Below are 23,098 nucleotides of genomic sequence, written 5' to 3' on the forward strand. Positions count from 1 at the left end.
GTTTTCCTTATGTATTGTCTCCTGTTTGATGCATAGATAAGACTGTGAGATGAGGTATTACAGTAGATGTCAAGGGAGAGATTGCCTCTCCAGCCACATCAAACTGACATAGTGCGGTAACAAATATGATGCAACAAACAGAAATAGTGAGTTACTCCGTGGATCAGTTAGAGTGACCGGAGAGAGTGACGTGGGTTGAAGCGGCTGCTGTATCAGCCGGTGCCATTTGCAAGCATGCAGCTGTCTGGAAAACAATTGTTGCTGTCTAAAAAACGATAATGGTTTTTGTTTGGTGCTCAAACAACACAGCAGGAAATGAAAGTTAGGTTTTGTTTCGCATTTTGAAATGGGTCTCTTGTGTGGTTTTGAAAACATTTGATGTTAACATTGATCTAGTAACGTCGAAACATTTTAATGTTGCAGTTGCCATGTTGTCTGCAAACAAGCATATTTTATTTCATAAAATGAAGAGTTGACTGGCCAGTACAGCATTTCAGTTGTACTAAAATCTGTTATATTATAAGCTATAATTCAAAACCCATAGCAGATCTTTGTACAGTATATTTTTGTTGCATAGCAATACTTTGTTATTGTTTACATGCCAAGGACAATATACTGTAATGACACTTTATTGTCAAATTTGCTTAATAATGTTTTAATGAAAAGTAATATGTAGTTAAACTGTTTTAGTAATTATATATTATTTAAATAATGTAGCAACTGTTAAAATATGACATTAATATATAATTATATAATAAGTAATGTGACAATACTTGCAGTATGGAACAACCTCTTGTACTTTCTACTTGCAGTAATTAGAGTCATGCTTTCATTGACTTTGTAAAATAAAGGGTAGGCCTGAAATGTATCCTACATATATATATATATATATATATATATATATATATATATATATATATATATATATATATATATATATATATATATATATTACAAGTTCTAGACAATTCTACACATTTACTCAGTTGCTGGGAATTCTTAAATGGTCAAGTTCATTGATTTCTTTTCAAAGCCTGTGGCAGTTTGAGGGCAGGTACATTAAATCTGATTTTATCATATTGTCAAAGAGTAAACTTATCCAGGCAAATGTGAAAGGTGCAATACACTGAACCATTCAAAGAAATAGAACTGATCACAACTGTAAACCCATGCAGACCTGCATACTTAATTTGCAAATTAGGCATTTTTTTATTTTTTTATTTTATTTTTTTTTTTTATTGCATGTGTTATGTCTTTTTTCTCTGCTTATAATAAACAATTCATTTTACACTGCTTTATTTTGCTGATGCAATGTGCTGCAATTTCATTTAGCATGTTGCCTTGTAAACATGTGTAAATATGAGTATGACACTTAATGTTATAACACATTACATCCATTACAGTAAGTGTCTCTCTCAAGATTAAATTGTACTAAATATGATTACCTTTAAAATTATGCATTACTTTTCCCCTGTGATAACACAAAGCAACCATAAGACTTCCTCTCCTGAGTCTCATTGTGAACTAGATTTCTATATGAGACAACTGGCCTGATTTCAGCATGGTCTTGTGATACCAGCATTTCCCTTCTGGGTAAAATGCATTCTTGCGTAGGGCCCAGTGGTGGGGTTTTACGTAACAGATCAATAATTGCTCTAGCATATTAATGTTATCCACATTCAGAGAATGTTCCTTTTTGGAAAACACAATTCACTGCTATAGACCTGCTTTTAACGTTCTTAAAATTTTCTCCATTTAGTAAATTCATCCTTTGCTTAACACAACTGAGCAATTCTACCTTAGCAACTGTTACCATCTGCCATGTTATCTACCATGTTTCCATAAGTCTATGGAAGTCCTGTGTGTTTAGATAGATATAAACAGCATTTTACAGAGAGTATCCAAAAATACAGAAAAATGGTATTGCTTTGGTGTTTATAGTGACGAGAGGATACACACTGTTACACTGTTCAAGTAATTCTTCATTCATATAGAGCACAACAGTGCACGCCCACTTGTTTCAGGAAGTATTTTTTCCCAAAGAAAATTTCTATAGGGATTTCATAAAATCTATAATAAAACAGCATTACAACCTTTAATTTGAAACAAAAATTATTAGCAAATCAGCCAAAAATGCAAATTTACAAGACTGTGTACTTAATGTCTTTAATGAGGGAATTAACTAGAATCCCATGAGGCATTGCGAATGACACAATCAAATTAAAAACAATAGAAAAATATAAAACTATTGATTTGAAGTTGTTGATTATAAGTATAGAAACAATACATTTTAAGTGAATTGGAAAATATTCAGGTATACTGTAAAAATATATAAATAGTTTGAAAGTCGATTGCATCATTCAGTATAGGCCTACAGTATGTCATGGTAGTGGGAATTCGCTACTAGGTTTGTTTGGCATGCTTTGTTGGCCGCAATTCTCTCATTGGTAGATCTTTCTCTTCTGGATCATGGGTAGTGTATTCCTTTGTCAAAGATGCAGCTATTCAACATGATTTTTTTTTTTAAGAAATGAGGTTTAAATAACACAGACTGACGGCTTCAAAAGAAACATATACCATAGATTAAAGGGATAGTTCACCCAAAAATCAAAATTCTCTCATCGTTTACTTACCCTCATGCCATCCTATATGTGTATGACTTACTTTCATCTGCAGAACATACATTAAGATTAATATATATATATATATATATATATATATATATATATATATATATATATATATATATAATAATAATAATTTTGATGCACCAAAAAGTACATAAAGGGAGCATAAAAGTTATCCATATGACTCTAGTGGTTAAATCCATATCTTCAGAAGTGATATGATAGTTTTGGATGAGAAACAGATCAATATTCAAGTACATTTTTGCTAGAAATTCTTATCCCTGCCCAGTAGGGGGTGTATGCATGAAGAATATGAAACACAAAAAACACAAGAAGAAGAATGTGAAAGTTAAAGTGGACATTGACTGAACAGGGAGGAGAATTTATACTAAGAATGGACTTAAATATTGATCTGTTTCTCACCCAGACCTATCATATTGCTTCTGAAGACATTGACTTAACCACTGGAGTCATATGGATTACTTTTATGCTGATTTACATAATTTTTGAAGCTTCACAATGTTTGCACCCATTCACTTGCATTGTATGGACCAAAAAAGCTGATATATTCTTCTAAAAATCTTAATTTGTGTTCTGCTGAAAAAGTAAAGTCATACACATTCGGGATGGCATAATGGTGAGTAAATAATTAGATAATTTTCATTTTTGGGTGAACTATTCCTTTAACAACCTCAGAGCTCATGGTAGGTCTGTCTTTAAAAGTTGATATGTTATCATTAATAATTAAGTCCCCCTTGGAAAAAAATGAATGGGATTTCTACTTCTGAAACCAGAACATTGCTCTCTAAGGACATTCAGAGTTTAGCGAAGGGTCAATTACTTGGACCAATTTGAAACCAGGTGGGACATCAGTCCATTAAAGTACTAGGCTGTCAAAAGCTGTCACCAACAATTTTTTTTTTTTTTTTTTTTTTGTTGAGAGAATTAATTATCATTAGCGCAGAAAAGAATGTGTCATAAACATTATGAACTAATTCCAGACCCTTCAAACTCACTCTTTATCTCCGGTCCGCAGAGGCCCTCGCAGCCTGTCAGCAATCTTTTTGTGGGTGCGCCAAGATGCATTGCTTTGGAAATACTTTGACGAATACAGTTTGCATAATTACCCACTGATTTTAAATATTCAAGTGCTCAGGGGCCCCTGTTTGTCTCTGGCTCATTAGAATTTAGAGGGCAGACAAAAAAATAAATAAAATAAAATATCTCGTGCATACAAGTGCCTGCTCTGGCAAAGACGAACATCTGCAGAGAGTACAGGAAACTTGTTCGGGTTCTGTTCTTGCTGATCTTTGCAGCTTTACCACAACGTCTGAGAAAAAAATTAGAGAGCACGTACTTGGCAAGCATCAGGCACATATTTTGATACCTCTTGTTTGCGTACACAATTAGTTGCAAAATGCTGCACGGTGGGAGATTAAAAAGTAATGTGTGCCAAACAATTGAACCCTTCTTTGATGCATTGCTGATGTCATTATTTTGTATTTCAATTGAGGGCCAGGTCTAAATGCAATGAAAAATAAATAAGCTTATAGACATTTAAAAGAGAGAATTTTTTTTTTTTTTTTTTTTTTTTTTTACATCAAAGGCAGTGCATCCAGTCAAACTCTTACAGTACAGTATTTTGGCACAAATTAATCTGCCCATTGGTAGAAACTAGTCAAATTAGGCAGATGCCAACATGAACAGGTTGTGTGACATCATCAAACCATGAACAAAACTATGCAAGGTATAAATATGACCCAGACTACATTACATTCTAGTGCACTTGCATTGTGGATAAATTTAGTTTTGTGCTGTGAATAATGGACAGCTGAGAGCATAAATCTCTCAAAATTCAAGAAACATTTAATACACAATAATAAATCTAATTCATACATTTCAATGTTGTTTTTGTGGACATTTTGTGTTAACCTTTGTGTGATACAATCTTTGTTCTGTGTTGGGTTGCCACTTAATATCTAATGTAATATCTCGGCCTTGAAGCAAAACCTTTTGAGAATGACTGAAATAAACAACAGGCCCTGATGCAGTAAATCTGAATATTAAACATAGAGTTGATTTATGGCAGACTGGATCAGAAAACTCCCTTTCTAGATGACCTGTTTTATGAGGGAGGGTCCAGGTGTCATGGGCAAACCCCAAGAAAAATGAACTGGGGCTGCTTGACCACACAATGGCATAACCAATCAGAGAGCAGGAGCTTCAGGAGTCCACATTCAGTACCAAGGGATTACTCACGTTACAGTTCTTTACAAAAATTCACCATGGTTTTACTTTAGTAACACTAACTGTACAGTGGTGATTGCTTTACATGACTACATGGGAAGTACGTCTTTCCCTAAAATTATATAAAATTAATGCGGCAATGGCGAGTTTAATCTATACAAATTACATATCACTCTTTGTGAATTTCAGTAATTTAGCGAATAAAAGTGTCAAATAGCACACATCACTATTGTGCTGTTCGTAAGTAACACATTCCGCTTTTTTCTACATGAATATGTCCATAGAAGCCTGTGGATGCATGGCAGATAGAGCCCCACTGAAGCTGGCTTCAACCAGGCATGAAAGATCAATGTTCATTGGACGAGAAGCTCTAAAAATGCCATTTTGGGTCCCACCCAGAAGCCGTGCTTCTCTGCAAGTCTATGACTTAATTTACACAGTCACAAAAAAGCATTTTTTTTTTTTACTTACATCTGAGAAAGATCGGATTTTGTGGCACACATATAAATAGAAAAAAAATAGACAAATTTTTTTTTTTGCATCTGATCTGAGCCAGTTCCAAATGTGGTTTTAAATCAGATACACATCTGATATCTGAACATCTGACCTATGTTTAAACTCTCGTATCCAATTTTCCTCCTATGTCTGACATTCAAATCCATTGAAACAGAGTTCTCATTTATATCTGTGCATGCACTGTATATAACAACATTATTCTGGAGGTATGAGGAGTCAAGCAATTGTGAAATGTCAAGTATGCATTTTGCTGCGAGGTGATATTGCAAAGAAGAAAATACATTTGCATAGATCAATATACAAACATGTGAAAGCCCGCAAGTCTATCAGAAAGTGTTACGAATGTGCTCAATGCTGATTTTGTGTGCAGTGCGCACATATTTTACCATAGTGTGGAAGACATCAATGATAATTAATTAGTTAAAGTACATGTGCAGCAATAGCAAAATGAAGTGGAATAAATGGCAGAGCGAACCTCTCCAGTATTTCCAGAAGAGAATATCCGGAAAAGAACGAGCATGTTTTAGTTTATCCGTAACCATGTGTAAAGGAATAGTTCACCCAAAAATGAAAATTCTCTTATTATACACTTACCCTGATCCCATCCCAGATGTGTATGACTGTCTTTCTTCAGCAGAACACAAATGATAGATCTCTGTCAGGTATTTATAATGGAAGTACACGTGTGTCAGCACATTGACGGTCCAAAGGCATAATTAGGCAGAATAAAAGTAACTCACATTACTCCGGTTAATCATTGAGTCATACACATCTGGCATCAGGGTAAGTGTATAATGAGAGAATTTTCATTTTTGGGTGAACTATTCCTTTAATAGGTGATATGGATATAAATGTGGTCAAAGTGACAGACGTGACGGGCTCTATTATGAAATCATCACTCGGTAGCGCTCAGGTAAAGTTAATGAATGCATGGGAATTCTCTCGTGTGAATTGTGGAGGGAGTCGTCTTTGAAGGATTAATTGTATTCTTGTGATGTTTATCGAGAACTCCAAGAACAATTGCAAGTAATATGTATGTTTGTTGCCAGTAGTTCTAACAACACTAAATAGTGCTGAGTGACAGCCTAGTGCGTCTTGGTGGGTAATTAATGTAAACAGTCGTTTATGTCTCAAGTGAATGTAAACAGGCGGGACAAAAAAATCAGATATGGTCAAAAGATCTGAACTGTGCATTAAACATTGCAGTGTAAATGCAGCCTATTATGGCCACATGAGTGCTATTTGCATTGGATCTGCATCTAATTGCCTATTGGACAGTGTATTTTTGTTACACCTGGAAGTGTATTGAAACTCCCAATAACGGTGATGTACGTGACTGACAGCATATGAAATGTAAAAGCACTGCTGTCGAGCACAATTTTTGCAGCCCAGAGATACACATGCAGTTATTTGGAATCTAATGTAACATAATTATTTCATCTTTCATAATCTCAGATTTTGTAAATTTTTTTGCAAAAACAGCTCTGATCTGGTAATTATTTTAATCTAGGAATTTACATTTTGAGTAGCAGTTTCAGCAACTTTTGGGAGCAACATTGCAGAAACCAAAAACAATAGTCAGTGCTTTCCCACCACTGATAAGAACTAGCCGCCATAGTAACTGTTGAAGTCATGGCTTTAAGGTGGAAATTGTGTAGATTTATACTAAATAATCGACACTGTACAAAATGTTTTGTTACTTTCCCTAAAAATGCACTTTGTGTGAAAAAAAAAGATAAGCTCAATCGACAGCATAATGAAAAAAAAATATTTTGACTTGTCCCTCCTTTTCTTTAAAAAAGCAAACATCTGAGCTACAATGAGGCAGTATTTTAACGTTGGTCCAATCTGTAAACATTCAAATATGTGCTGTTCCAAAAGTATAGCCACCAGAGGTGGGTAGTAATGTGCTACATTTACTTGAGTAACTTCTTGAAAAAAATAAATAAAATACTTTTAGAGTAGGTTTAAAAGTGGGTAATTTTTACTCACACTCAAGTACATTTCTAATGATTTTATTTTTACTTTTACTTCTTTACAGTGGGCGGCGTTCCTGTCGTTACATTAATGGGTTTAATTTTAGTTAATGTGTAATGTATTGAGAGATTATTGAATGGGACTTTTACAAGAACGGAAGTTCACACAGCTGCGTGCGCTGTTGACACAGACTGTCACTCAAGTCATCAATGCTGCAGCATCAAACTCTTCAAAGTGAAACACTTTCTTTGCTCCACACAGTGAAAAAAAGAATAGTTTTGTCATGCAATGGCTTCATTTAACACCAAGACAAGCTGATATTTAAAGATTAAAATCACAGCTTCAACTTAAGGTAGCACAGTGAGGTAAGTTTTGGCTCTAATGCTAACACGGGCTTTTCAGTGTAATGTAATGGTAATTTTCAGGGTGATAATGTAACTGAGCTCTTATGACATCAGTTTTTAAGTGTACATTTTTAAATCAGTGCGGCAATATATCAGTGTGCTTTGTCCCGCGTCCCGCATGTCATGAGCAGTATTTACTCATTTACTGGAAACTATTGCAGCTAATTCGGGCATATTAAATGTATAAATCCATGTAAACATCCAAGTTAAGTGTAAATGCTTTTGCTCTGCCATTCGCGTGACTGACAAATGGAGCGTGAACAGACAGCATTTCTGTGCATGCACAGCGAGGGGAGTGAGGCATGCGCGTGAGAGATGTGTGGGCGCGAGGCAATCGTATGGCGAAGAGAGTGGCTGTGTCTGATGCTCGGTTTATACGTCAGTGTCCAAATTCACTCACTCATTTCGTCACATATAAACTTTTAGAATACTTGGGCCTTACTTGTTATTCTTATAAAATAATATATTAATACAATAAATCTTCATTCTGTTTGTCATTTTTAATATATACTGTATGTAAATATAAAGAGTAAACACATTTTAAAATGTATCTGTATGTTTTGCCTCTCTATATGTTATGTTATTTTAATCAAGAAATGATTTGTCAAAAAGTAATTTAATACATTCAGCATGAAATAAAACATTGCAGGAGTGAAGGAAGCAGTAAACTTCCAGCTGGTACGTCTTCCCCATGGTGGATTGTGGGCAATTAACCGTTGTCGAGAGTACATCAAATGTACACTCGAAATAAGAGGTAATTTTCGATTGTAGATAAGAATAAGTGAACAAAAGTAGAGAACGAGTGGCTCACTCAGAATTCAGACACTCCTACAAAATGGTGGACACTCAAAATAGTGCACTATATAGTGGATAGGGGGTGGTTTCAGACACAGCGAGATTTCCCACAACCGGTGTTGGTGTCCTATGCACTAGGCTGCATACTGCTGTACAGAACTAATTATCTAAATTCTTTCGACATTGATAACTGTAACTACACTGAAATAAGAATCCAGACAGGACTTTAAAAGCTATGAAATAGCAAAAGTAGGCATTAATAAAGCATGATCTTGCTTTGGTTTATATTTCAGCATTATATATAATGTCCTTGTGTGACATTTTCATGATTTCACTGTAATAATTACTAGAAGAGTTTCCAAACCTCTCTTCTTATTTGGTTGTTCACATTCTAAGAATGTCTAGCAAAAAATGTCAAATATTGATCTGTTTTTCACCCACACCTATCATATCACTTCTGAAGATATGGATTTAACTACTGGAGGCTTATGGATTACTTTTATACTGCCTTTATGTGCTTTTTGGAGCATCAAAATTTTGGCCTACAGAGCTAAGATATTCTTCTAAAAATCTTAATTTGTGTTCTGCAGAAGAAAGGAAGTCATACATATCTGGGATGGCATGAGGGTGAGTAATTGATGAGAGAATGTTCATTTTTGGGTGAACTATCCCTTTAAAGTGATAGCTCAGCCATAATTGAATATTCTGTCATCATTTCCCTACCCTCATATTGTTCCAAACCCGTGTGACCCTTTGTATTATGTGGAACACAAAATATGTTAGACAGAATGTTAGGGGATGACAGTCGCGGTCACCATTCACTTTCAAAATATGGAGAAAAAAAACATTCACTGAAAGTAAATGGTGACTCAGGCAGACATTCTATCTAATATCTCCTTATTGTGTAGCATTGAAGAAAGAAAGTCATACCGGTTTGGAACAACATGATGGTGAATGATGACAGAATTTCCATTAATAATAATAATAATTATGTAATACATGTTAAATGTGTATTATGTAATGGAATAAAGGGGAGTTAACGTCCATTATGTCATTTGTGAAAGTAACGAGTTACTCACTACTTGAGTACTCTTTTAATTGGATACTTTCTTACTCTTACTCAAGTATTTATTTATGTTAGTATGTTTGCTTCTACTTGAGTAATAATTTTTTTAAAGTAATTGTACTTTTACTTGAGTACAGTTTTTGGCTACTCTACCCACCTCTGAAAGCCACAAGACTTAATCAAAATACGTGTTTATATTATTCCAGTGCTTACTAACGTTTTCTGTGTAAAGTTGTATCCAATTTTAAAACTTCACTGCTATGACGACGTAATGCCATAAACCCTTTACAGCTCAAATAATGCAAACGTTTTAACAGAAGATGTCTTGTAAGTTAATTAATCCATCCAGCCATCCATCCATCCATTTTTTTGGAAATGTTGACTTAGTATACTATAGTACAATTTATAGCAATGCACTTAGAATAGAAGGCAGTATGATAATGCACCAGAATAAATGTTAAAACATATTTATTAGTATTCTGAAGCAGAACTCAAAATTTGACAAAAATTATTATTGATCATTAATGTTTATTTATTTTTTTTTTTTAAGACTTCTTAATTCAAATGAGTTACCTGCTTTTGTCCATATATATATATATATATATATATATATATATATATATATATATATATATATATATATATATATACAGGTGCATCTCAATAAATTATAATGTCGTGGAAAAGTTCATTTATTTCAGTAATTCAACTCAAATTGTGAAACTCATGTATTAAATAAATTCAATGCACACAGACTGAAGTAGTTTAAGTCTTTGGTTCTTTTAATTGTGATGATTTTGGCTCACATTTAACAAAAACCCACCAATTCACTATCTCAACAAATTAGAATATGGTGACATGCCAATCAGCTAATCAACTCAAAACACCTGCAAAGGTTTCCTGAGCCTTCAAAATGGTCTCTCAGTTTGGTTCACTAGGCTACACAATCATGGGGAAGACTGCTGATGTGACAGTTGTCCAGAAGACAATCATTGACACCCTTCACAAGGAGGGTAAGCCACAAACATTCATTGTCAAAGAAGCTGGCTGTTCACAGAGTGCTGTATCCAAGCATGTTAACAGAAAGTTGAGTGGAAGGAAAAAGTGTGGAAGAAAAAGATGCACAACCAACCGAGAGAACCACAGCCTTATGAGGATTGTCAAGCAAAATCAATTCAAGAATTTGGGTGAAGGCATCAAGAGCCACCACACACAGACGTGTCAAGGAATTTGGCTACAGTTGCCGTATTCCTCTTGTTAAGCCACTCCTGAACCACAGACAACGTCAGAGGCATCTAACCTGGACTAAGGAGAAGAAGAACTGGACTGTTGCCCAGTGGTCCAAAGTCCTCTTTTCAGATGAGAGCAAGTTTTGTATTTCATTTGGAAACCATGGTCCTAGAGCCTGGAGGAAGGGTGGAGAAGCTCATAGCCCAAGTTGCTTGAAGTCCAGTGTTAAGTTTCCACAGTCTGTGATGATTTGGGGTGCAATGTCATCTGCTGGTGTTGGTCCATTGTGATTTTTGAAAACCAAAGTCACTGCACCCGTTTACCAAGGAATTTTGGGGCACTTCATGCTTCCTTCTGCTGACCAGGTTTTTTAAAGATGCTGATTTCATTTTCCAGCAGGATTTGGCACCTGCCCACACTGCCAAAAGCACCAAAAGTTGGTTAAATGACCATGGTGTTGGTGTGCTTGACTGGCCAGCAAACTCACCAGACCTGAACCCCATAGAGAATCTATGGGGTATTGTCAAGAGGAAAATGAGAAACAAGAGACCAAAAAATGCAGATGAGCTGTAGGCCACTGTCAAAGAAACCTGGGCTTCCATACCAACTCAGCAGTGCCACAAACTGATCACCTCCATGCCACGCCGAATTGAGGCAGTAATTAAAGCAAAAGGAGCCATTACCAAGTATTGAGTACATATACAGTAAATGAACATACTTTCCAGAAGGCCAACAATTCACTAAAAATGTTTTTTTATTGGTCTTATGATGTATTCTAATTTGTTGAGATAGTGAATTGGTGGGTTTTTGTTAAATGTGAGCCAAAATCATCACAATTACAAGAACCAAAGGCTTAAACTACTTCAGTCTGTGTGCATTGAATTTATTTAATACATGAGTTTCACAATTTGAGTTGAATTACTGAAATAAATGAACTTTTCCATGACATTCTAATTTATTGAGATGCACCTGTATATATATATATATATATATATATATATATATATATATATATATATATATAAATTTAAGTCTAGTTTAAGTCAATTGAATTAGCCTACAATTTACAGTGCTGCATGTTTTTGTGCAGTTTTTGGTAACTATGAATAAACCAGTTTAACTGTGCGTAAAATGCAAGAAGACAGTTAATTTCCACTGAAAACAACACAGCACCCAGACAGTGTGTCATAATGGAAATCAGTGTTCTTGGAAAGGATTGTTCTATGGCTCTGTGCTTCTGTTGTGTCAGCATAAGCAACAGTTTTAATAGAGAAGGGATATGCACCATCCCCTAACGGCATAAGTGACACATCAAATTAGTTGTCTCTTGATTACACTAATGATGTTTGAGTCAGTTTAAGCTGTGTTTTTACCATTCGCACTCTCATGTCAAAGAAGGATATATAACATGTAATGATTTGCAACAAGACGCCAATCGCACAACGTCTCCAGTTCAGGGCAGAGTGAATCAGTGATGGTCACATGATTGCAAGTGTGAGAAATAGAAAAAAAAAACCACGTGTGCCATTGCACCACATAAAGATGTGATTTGGCATGCAGTGCAAGCCTCAAACATGTGGTATACACCAGAGGAAGCCCTGCCTCACTCCCGACTGCATTCTTCATTATAACGTGTTCTTTCAACAAATCCACCATGTGAATGTTACACCTCGACATTTACACCTTTGATCAGGTGATGCCACTGCCTTTTCCAATGTAAACCACATCATCAGCAAACTCTCAAAGCTTTCAGTTGTGCACAGTTTGAAACGGTTGGCTTCAAATACAAGTAAAAGTCATTAATACAACTACATTAGATGCAACAGCTCAGGAAAAGGGAGGGGGGTAGAATGGGAAAAAAGGGCTCATTTATTTAAAAGAGTTGCCATGGGGAATGAAATTCATGATTAATGTGTGGGTTGATTATGCAACCAATTGACTATAATTCACACCCAAAGAAACTGAAGCCAGTCGCCTGCCAGAAGGGCAGAGGGTATTAATAATATAGAAATTTTGTGCTGATGTTACTCTCCTCAAAGTAGAAAGTAAAGCGAGATTCAGAGGTGAGAAAGGATCAGTGGTCTTCCTGTGGTTGTTCAGGGTAATTTGCATTGAGTCATCCTAATAGGGTGAAACTCACTGAAACTTCACTATATATTTAACATTCAATCTCTTTATAGTGACTGCCACATAGTGCATTATATAGGGAATAAGGAGTGATTTTAGCCTGTTTTAAAAGGGAACTAACCAGTTAAAAGCTAAATGCTGGTTTATTTATCAGAACGTTCAGAAAAAACTTTGAATCTTTTCTGTGCATATTTTTGAAAATTATTACGAATCATTCTAAAATAATTTAATTGTGACCATATTTCAAAATTTCACTATGCACTGTAATTAGGGCTGCAACTAATAAGTCTTTTGATAATCAATTAATCTAACGATTATTAGAACGACTATTCAGCGATTATTGCAGTGATTAATCATTAGCTCTTAACCGATTATTCAGCTTGTGCCCGACTTAAAAGGTTGTATTAAAGTGCTTACTAATGATAAAGAGGACAAAATCATCTTTTAAAAACACCTCTAAATGATATTCACTGAATTAAAGAAAAAAAACAAAACATTTTTTTTAAGTTTAATTCAGTAAAGAAATTAACTGCAAAAAATCCTACTGTTATCAAGTGTTTTTGTCTTGTTTTCCTTTTTAAATTGTCTATAAATCCTTAAAACAAGATACATTTACTTGAGAAGCAACATATAAGGTATTTAGACTTGCTTTAAGAGAATGTATCTTAAATATAAGTGTATTTTGTATATAAGTGTATTTTTTCACTTGGTTATACTTCTGTAAGTGCAGTAAAGACCTATACTTATATTCAAGATCTATTCTCTAAAAGCAAGTCTAAATAACTACTATGCTGCTTCTCAGGTAAATGCATCCTTTTTAAAGGATTTTTAGATATTTAAAAATATTTGTATTTTTAATATTATATTCAGCATTCTCAGATAACAATTTTTTCTTCTGCAGTATAGCTGCTGAAGAAAATTCACGTGTTTTTAAATGAGTTTTAGATATTTATATTGGAAAACAAGCCAAAACAAACACAAATCAAAAACGTATTTTGTTGCAGTGTATAATGGGGCGAAGACTGCCCTCTCTCACCTTTCTGTTCACTTCAATCCATCTTTAACTCTCTCTTATTAATAAAGCTGCGTATTGCCAATTTTGTTCAAGATAAGAAATGCACAGTGACATATATATTATGATTCAATAAGTCGTGAGCCGTCATGTTATAATCTAGCTGCAGAAAACGTGCGCTCGAGGGACAAGCGTCCACGCGACAGAGTATGCATCAGCCGAATGCAGTTTCAATCTTTCCCCCTTAGATCGGGACATTAGCGCAACTCATAGAAGAGGTGCTGACCACACAGAGAAATGCCATTATTGGAGTTTGTAGTTATTTACATGATCTGCTTCCATATTATTTTAACTTTACTAAAGCTATAACGCATTAAATATAACTGCATTTAAGATGTAATGCCGAGGTGTTTCCTTTAAAGACACTCGAAACGCAAGGTTTGCTTCAGTGGAGCAGCAGCTCCAGCTCCACTTATTCCACAATGAGAGTGCTTCTGTATTTACTTATTTTGTATTTTTGCATTATAATTCCCTCATACTTTGCGATCGACATCACCTGAAGCTGTGAAAGTTTCAACCCAATCTCATGAAAGTCGTACATAATTTATGAGTTGGCTATTTCGAACAGTCTCGCACGACGTTGTTTGCATAAACTCATACGATTTCATCACGTGCAAATTCCCGGATGTCTAATGCGGAAGTAAGCATGAGTTCCGTGCATGAGGTGTTAAAGACATTCTTATTAATATTATGCCCTAACCCAAACCCCTTATCTAAACTTAACCAATCAGTAGAGTGTGTAAACATGATAGGAAGATGTTGTGTGTGACAGGAGCAAGTAATTGTCACGTATTAGATGGAAACGATGTCCAGCAACGTCATTGGCTGTAGTGAAAGCCGTAGGAATACAAACGAGTGCAGTCACACGATATCATGCGAATTAGCCAAATTTAGAAAAGTCGTAGGAATCCTGACGAATTCGCCATGAGAGTGTGTTGGAAAGTTTAGAGAGCATCTGGACTGTGAGCTGTGTAATTCTTCCTCTCCTCAGTCAGGCGTGAGCTGCAGTGCTGCTCTCGCGCATCATCATTAGAGTTTAATGTGATCTCATGTTATGTTAAATGAGATCAAATGACTATTTTTTGTCGACAATTTTTTATTGGCGACGTTGTCGATAACGATGAGTAATCGTTTCAGCCCTAATTGTAATAGTTTGGTAAAGAATTGCAATCAAACCATTGTCAGTGCAAATATTTACACTCTCATTTACCATTCACTTTTATTGTATGGGGAGAAAAAAAGATGCAATGAAAGTGAATGATGACAGAATTTTCATTTTTGGGTGGACTATGCCTTTATGGAGCTATTTCTGTCTTAAAACTTACGTTCATTGGTGTAACCTAATGTAGACAGGTTGATTCAGACATATTACAGTAAATAATCTTTTGGTAACTCTTTACAATAGGGTTCTATTCATTAACCTTAGTAAATGCATTAGGTATTATGAACTAACAATAAGCAATATATATTTTACTAGGGCTGTCAATTGATTAACATTTTTAATCAAATTAATTATATGGTATGCCAATTCATTAATCAAGTTAATCACAATTAATCGTATGTATAAATATTTTCTGAGAAAGCCCCTCAAATAAAAATAATTCAATATGTAATGATTAAATAATTATACAGTTATATTTAAATAATTAAAAATAAAATGTATATATTATACAAAATAATAAAGATAAATAAAATGCATTACATTATTGTGGCACATGAGTAAATCATTACAAAAGACAATACAAAAAGTGGCTTTAGAATGCAATATATTGTTTATTTCCATATTCTTGAACATAAGCCTATCATTGGCCTACAGTTTACAGCAATCCATATTGCAACTGAATTTGCCAATCAGTTTTATTAAGATTTATTATAAGGGCTTGTCTAAGGACGTGTCAGTATACACATGCGTAAGACGGACGCCTTTGGAGGGTCTTGGTTGCGTCGTGTCATAAACATACAGTTTTTAGGTTGCTGTGTCAAGTTAAACGTAGTTTGAAACACGTCTTGAGATCTGTGCGTTTGGATTATTGCTCCATCAATCTGTGTTTGAATGAGAACGTGTTCTCATCTTGAGCTATCTGTTCTCGGGGTGAGTATGGTTTGTTCTCTGTATAAGCTGTGCGTTGCCTATACAGCTGGAGTTTTGCCTGCTGCCCACTGGAGAAAACAGGTTGAATTGCTCAGATGGAAGGAATGATTAATTGCGTTTTTTTTTTAATGCATTATTTTTATATAATTAATCGCACTGAATTAACATGTTAAATCAACAGCCCTAATTTTTTACAGCATTTATTAATCTTTGTTAATGTTAATATATAAAAATCATTGTTAATTGTTAGTTTATTATGAATTTAACATCATTACTAATGTTAATGAATACAACCTTTAGGTTTAAAAATAAATGTTAATAAATGTTAAAATTGACATTAACCAATAATAAAACATGTCGTAAAAGTATTGTTACTTGTTGGTTCATGTAAACTAATGTTGTTAATGAAAACAAACTTTTGGTAAAGTGTTACAAATATTTTTGACTTGAATAGAAACAGTTAATATGTTATCACGTGAAGCCTATCATATTTTTAGTTTACCATAACTTTGTTCTACTTTTGTGGTCACAAGGGGTTACTAAAATAACATGAAAACATATCAAAATCACTTAGAAAATGTACAGTTATTATGAATGCTTTGATTAAACATTAATTAAAAAACAAAAAAGTACAGTAAATTATATGTAAGTGACATAAATGAATGAGTGACAAAAAAAAATAAAATAAAAAAAAAATGTATTGAAACTTCATAAAACCTCAAATAGATGACTAACCACAGGTAGTTGGAACTGCAGGCAATCTGTAAACAGTTCCATCACAAATCCATCAAAAATGTTGCAACACTGTGTTATTATAAAATTACAGAGTTAATTATCATTTCCTCAACAGTTTTGTAATCTAAAAAACAAAAACAAAATATTTCTGTAGTGGTAATTATACAGTAATTTTCAGATGTCAATCTGACTAAAAAAAATATTGAGAGATAAGGAGGATATATTAGTGAGCCTCTAAAATAATTGTTTATTAATCAAACAGTTTAATCAAACAGTCACTTGAACAGACGCAAACACAATTAGATTCTTCCTATCTCTTTTCTGAATATCAGGAGACAACTTGTTTTTTACAATGCTACATTCACTGGAAGTTAGTGAGAATTATCCACACAGATTAAATGAGCTGTCTTGATGTGATGTATATTAGTGAATAATAGATGGAGTTTTGAAAAATAGCATAACCAAGTGATATCAAGAGACTGTTGAACCACTAATAAGGCAGGCTATGTGCAGTTAACACATGCGGATGCAGTACAAAGCTGACAGCTTCTGTTAATAGCAGTAACAGCAAGGTTTTAAAAGGCTCAAATTAAATGGAACATGCCATTTTTAACTGCTGTCTGGATTGTATCACTGGTTTGGTTCAACTGTGCAATTAAATGTTTAAATGAAATTCCATATTAAATGTTTAAATAAAAAAAGCAATTAAACCTTAAACTGTGGTCACTTTGCCAGAAGGCTTTATTTAAATATCATGTATGTAAAAAATGTTTTCTCAAGCAAACTAAAAATGTGCTATACTCTCTGTGGTAACTGGTTTTATTCAAGTCAAAATCTGTTATTTAGTATTACTGAATCATCCTGAATACACTGGGTTACACCAACTAAATGAAATGGTATGGGTCAGAAGAGGTAGAAATAGCTCCTTAAAGTAACAACCACACTAAATGAAATGGTATTTGGTCAGAAGAGGTAGAAATAGCTCCTTAAGGTAACAACCACACTAAATGAAATGGTATGGGTCAGAAGAGGTAGAAATAGCTCCTTAAGGTAACAACCACACTAAATGAAATGGTATTTGGTCAGAAGAGGTAGAAATAGCTCCTTAAGTTAACAACCACATTTTTTTTTCTTCTTTTTATTTTTTTTTTTACAGTGTGACCACAGAACATCACTCAACATGAATGTAAACTTCACTGATGCTATAAATTTGAGTTGCAATGGAAAACTCCCAGTCATTATAACTAACAAGAACTAACCCCTGGTCACACTACACTTCGTGCTCCATTCACTCCCATTTAAATGCATCTGAACACAGGAGATAAGAAATTCAAGCACATGTAAAGAAATATTGCATTCCGCTGTGGACGAAAGGTCAAGTTTGGTCAACTCTGACTTGTGAATCCATATGACAAGAGGATGCGTGACAAATAGAAGATCGAAATATCACACGCTGACCTCTTGGCTTAATACAAAGAATACATATTTCAAAGCTGCGTGTTTTATTGTTGCGGGAAAGTGAGTTGACAATATATAAATATATATAAATATATTTTTAATATAATATTATGTGGTATTTCTGGTGTATTACTTATAAAAAGCCCTCCTCTGTGACATCATATCGGTCCATTGCATTGTTCAAAGCCTAGTGTGACCGACCCTTTACACTACTGAGTTGCATTTAGCCATTGCTATTATTATCTATTTCTAACACTTGTAGTATGCTGGTATGTATAGCCAATAGCCTTTTTTAACATGTAGATGTTGTCAAAGACGTTTTAACTGTGACATTTTGTTTAGAAAGAACTACAGTGGCTTATGAATTTCATCGCATTAGGTGAAAAAATATCAAACCATCTGAAAACAAATAATGCTACATCTTTTCACAGAACAAACTTTACTTTTCTGAACAATTTTTGCCCTAACATTTAAACATTTTTAGTGTATAAAGTAAGTTCCCCCCCCAAGTTCATACAGGTGAATCTTTGGTAACACTTTCTATGAAGCCCATATTTATACTTCATTGTAAAGGCATTATAATGCATTAGTAATGTCTCATAATACACCTTATAATATGTTATAATGTCTCATAAATAACTGTAACCACAATTATAACACGTCATAATACTTATCTATTCGTAGTTGTACCTTAGACTATAGTGCATTATAACACAAGCAGCATCCAGTTTTATCTGCAGAAGTTATAATGTATTATATATATATATATATATATATATATATTTGTAATATATATTTAATAGGTATGCTTTAAGGAAAGTGACAAAAGCTATGTCTTATAAACATCCACCAGATATTTTTAAGTGGTTATAAGACATTACAAGTCATGCTGGAAGTTATATACATTACACATGCACAAAATACAAAATAACACACATTCAATGTAAATTTTGAGATATTACTAAAAACACTTGTAAAGCTACGAGGTTAAAATATATCAGAAACTCTCTCTCTATGTATGTTAAAGCTGTGTTAAAATTGGATGTTGCTTGTGTTATAATGCATTATATTCTAAAGCAGAGGTCGGCAACCTATGGCACGTGTGCCAGCACGCGGAGGGGTAATCACTGGCACGCCAGCAACGTTGAGAGAAGAGTAGACAATTTTATTTATATAAATTCCGCACCTGCATTCCAATCTACATCTTGATGTAATCATTCCTCATGATCAAGCAGCATGTTTTCATGAGTTGAATGGTAGGATAAACAAAAAATTTGGGTTGGGTTGGCACAGCCATTGACCAGGAAAAGAAAAAAATGGCACTCCGTGTCAAAAAGGTTTCCGACACCTGCTCTAAAGTAGGGGGAGTCTTATGATGTGTTATAACTGTAGTTATAGTTATTTATGAGAAGTTATAAGGTGTATTATGAGACATTAATAATTCAGTATAATGCATTTATAATGCCTTTACAATGCAGTATAAATATGGGTTTCATAGAAAGTGTTACCGAATGTATTTATTTTTTATTTTTTTGTTCCTGCTTGAAGAGTGTGCTTGGGCTATCTTTCTTTAAAGTAAATGTCCCTTGGTTTGATATTTTGACATCTAACACAATTACAGTCCATTTATACATCAATACAAGTCTATTAGGCTAGTTCAGGGGGCCTGGGTAGCTCAACAAGCAAAGAAGCTGACTACCACCCCTGGAGTCGAGCTCAACAAGCGAAGACGCTGACTACCACCCCTGGAGTCGCGAGTTTGAATCTGGGGTGTGCAGAGTGATTCCAGCCAGGCTCCCAAAGCAGCCAATTGTTGCAACTTAAAGTTGCTATGGTGGGTAGAGGCACATGGGTTACCTTTCTCGTGGTCGCTATAAGGTGGCTCTCCCTCTTGATGGGGCAACTGCATTTGAATTTCAGTCCAGAAAAGTAACAGACACACAATTATGTGTAAAAATATAATACAAAGATTACACGTCTCCACATTCAGAAATCCTAGCTCATCTTTCGCTTAGACTTTAGATTTTAGTTGGGATGGCATGCAGCCACATCTCACATTGCCCAAATTTAAGCTTTTTTTATACTACCTTGTGTACAACAGACAAACACCGAAACAAACCAAAATTGTGGCTTCGTTTCATCAACTAAGAACATAATGACATGCTTTTGGAGTCTGGGACAACTGAGCTTCCTGTGTGAGCTTTCATTGTCTTATTCATTTACATCCAACTGAATTGTGAGGATGAATTTGTATTCCATGGGTAGGTAATTTCACTTCCATGGGGAAATCACTGGAAGAGTATACAAAACTAAATAGCAAAATTACATTCTTCACACATGTAGGCAGAAATCTAATTAAAATCTGACTGCAAAAAAAGAGAAAAAAGGGGGTGGGTGATCAGTAAACTGATTTACAGACTAAATAGTTGGCTGTCAGCATTTTAACAAAGGCTGTGCTTTCATTGTGTTTCATTCTTTCAAATAGGTTAATAAAACATGTTAACGTTCAACCATTAAATGGGATGGCATATGAAACACTTTCTTTTTTTACTTTATTCCTTTTTCTGCTTTCCTTCATACATTGCACTTAATTTTTATGTATCAAATTATTTATTGCTTCTCAATTGTAAGATAATTGGTGTATATTTTATGAGGTATTTAAAGACAACACGAAACAGCATTCACAATTCTTTTAACTTTCATAATGTGATGTTTTTAAGAGTGAAACAGAATATGCAGCAGGAAATGATGTAGGGAAAGACTTTGGGATTTGATTGGATAGTGAAAAGGCTTTAATATTATTGGTTAATATTATTTTTCCCCTGGCGAGTGGCCTTGGTTACATCAGCAGAAATGATTGATGTGGAGAAGTATATTATATTTGTAATGAAAGATTATGAAAACAAACTTTATTTTAAAAGTAAATATGATTCATTTTGATGTTGCTGTCTTTAATTAATTTCAGAGAAATATTTACAGTGTTTTGTTGGTTCTCTAAAATATTCAGTGGGTTTCAAAGTTCACATTGAAATCTGGCAATAAACAAAGTTGAAGGTATTTTATTTTATTTATTTTTTCAACAAAGACATGCTTTCATGTAATATGAGGAAATATGTAAGACTCTGCACTATTGCTAAGAGACAAGTCAAAATAAGCACACTTGTGGCATTGGCCAACTCCTTTTTTTATAAAAAGTCATATTTTATTACTTCCAATGAAGCCACACAAGATGCTCATTATTTGAACATTCTCAAATCAGGCTGAATAACATGATCATCAGCTTTTGCACAAACTTGTGGAGTCCATGCCAGCTCAATTGCATGCTGTCATAAAAGAATATACTAAAGACTAATAATTTCTAGAATTCATGTTAATTTTTAAATTAAACTTTTCACTTAAGTTGTTATGCTGATTATATGATTTTTAGTGGGAAAAACTGTATTAAATTAGAAATAAATGCAAAATAGAAGCCTTTTCATGGACTTTTGAACCCCACTGTAATTTTTTTTTTCATTCTATTCTCTATTAAATAACAGGACTACCTCCCAAATTTACTCACTCACACACAAATACTGTATACTTGTGTCCCCACCCTCTCCAACTCAAGTGAAACATCACTGTTGTGCTACTGTCATGTTGCCATCACATTTGACAGAGAGACGTAAAGCATTTTTGTATTGTCCCTGATGTTCCTGTCACCAAAAATTCTTTGTATAAACCTGTCACAAAGAACGGTAGGCAGTGGTTTGTTTACTGCCTTCAAATCAAATTGAAAAGGATGACAAGCCAAAACGCAAACGGGCAATTTTTGTTTCGCAGCTGTCCTCTACATATGGCTAATCTCCAAAAATAGCTGGTCCTGTCTCTGCCCAATGCTCAGTTTCAGACCACAAAAAACGACTGAATTTTGCCGTTAAAAACCCCATGAAATCATGGTTTTCTTGCTAACAAAGAGGATATTTTGATGGGACATGTATTGAAGGTTTCGCTCCTTTAAAATAAACAAACAACAGCATTTAGTTTACATCACAACCATAATTTGGTACTTGCTAGTTAGTTGCAGGTGGTATTAGGGGGAGAGGCATTCTCATTATAGAGAGCTTTTGATTTGACAAAAATCTGTGCAGTGCACTGCAGATGAGTCATCAACATTTTTGGTCCGTTTTCACGTAAGAGAAAGACTGTATATTTTTAACCTGTATATCTGCTAAAAGTTCATTTCATAGATGGCTTTAAAGCTGACAGAAATGGACTGAAAGCCACAATACTCCAGTTTTGATTTCATGGGGTTTTTAAATGTGAAACCCAAGGGTTCAGTATTTTCAAACACCTCAAAAATTTAGCATCCATTCTGTTGAGCTTAACTTTGGTCAATATAACTAAACCAAACTACACCTGAACATTCAATCTTCCCCTCAGAATTGTGCATGTTACTGCAGCTAACACTTCTGCATCAAATAGAGCAGAAACAGGTGATGAGAAAACGAGCAGAACGTTTGCTGTTCACAGGAACTGTTAAATACTGAAAGCACTTGTGTTTCAGCTACGGACCAATGACTTTTCTTTCTGCCTCATTTAATACAGCTATATCCAAAGAAAAAAACAATGTCAAAAGAGTGGTTGTCAGGGAAACATGAGCTGGCATGAGTCACGCATTCAAAAGTATGCAGGCCCTTGATGCAATCATTAATTATTGCACTAGGATGTCTTGGTTTACACAAATACATTACAGTTTTAGCAACTGCCCTTCAG

The sequence above is a fragment of the Myxocyprinus asiaticus genome, chromosome 22, assembly GCF_019703515.2.
Source record: "Myxocyprinus asiaticus isolate MX2 ecotype Aquarium Trade chromosome 22, UBuf_Myxa_2, whole genome shotgun sequence".
NCBI lineage: Eukaryota > Metazoa > Chordata > Actinopteri > Cypriniformes > Catostomidae > Myxocyprinus > Myxocyprinus asiaticus.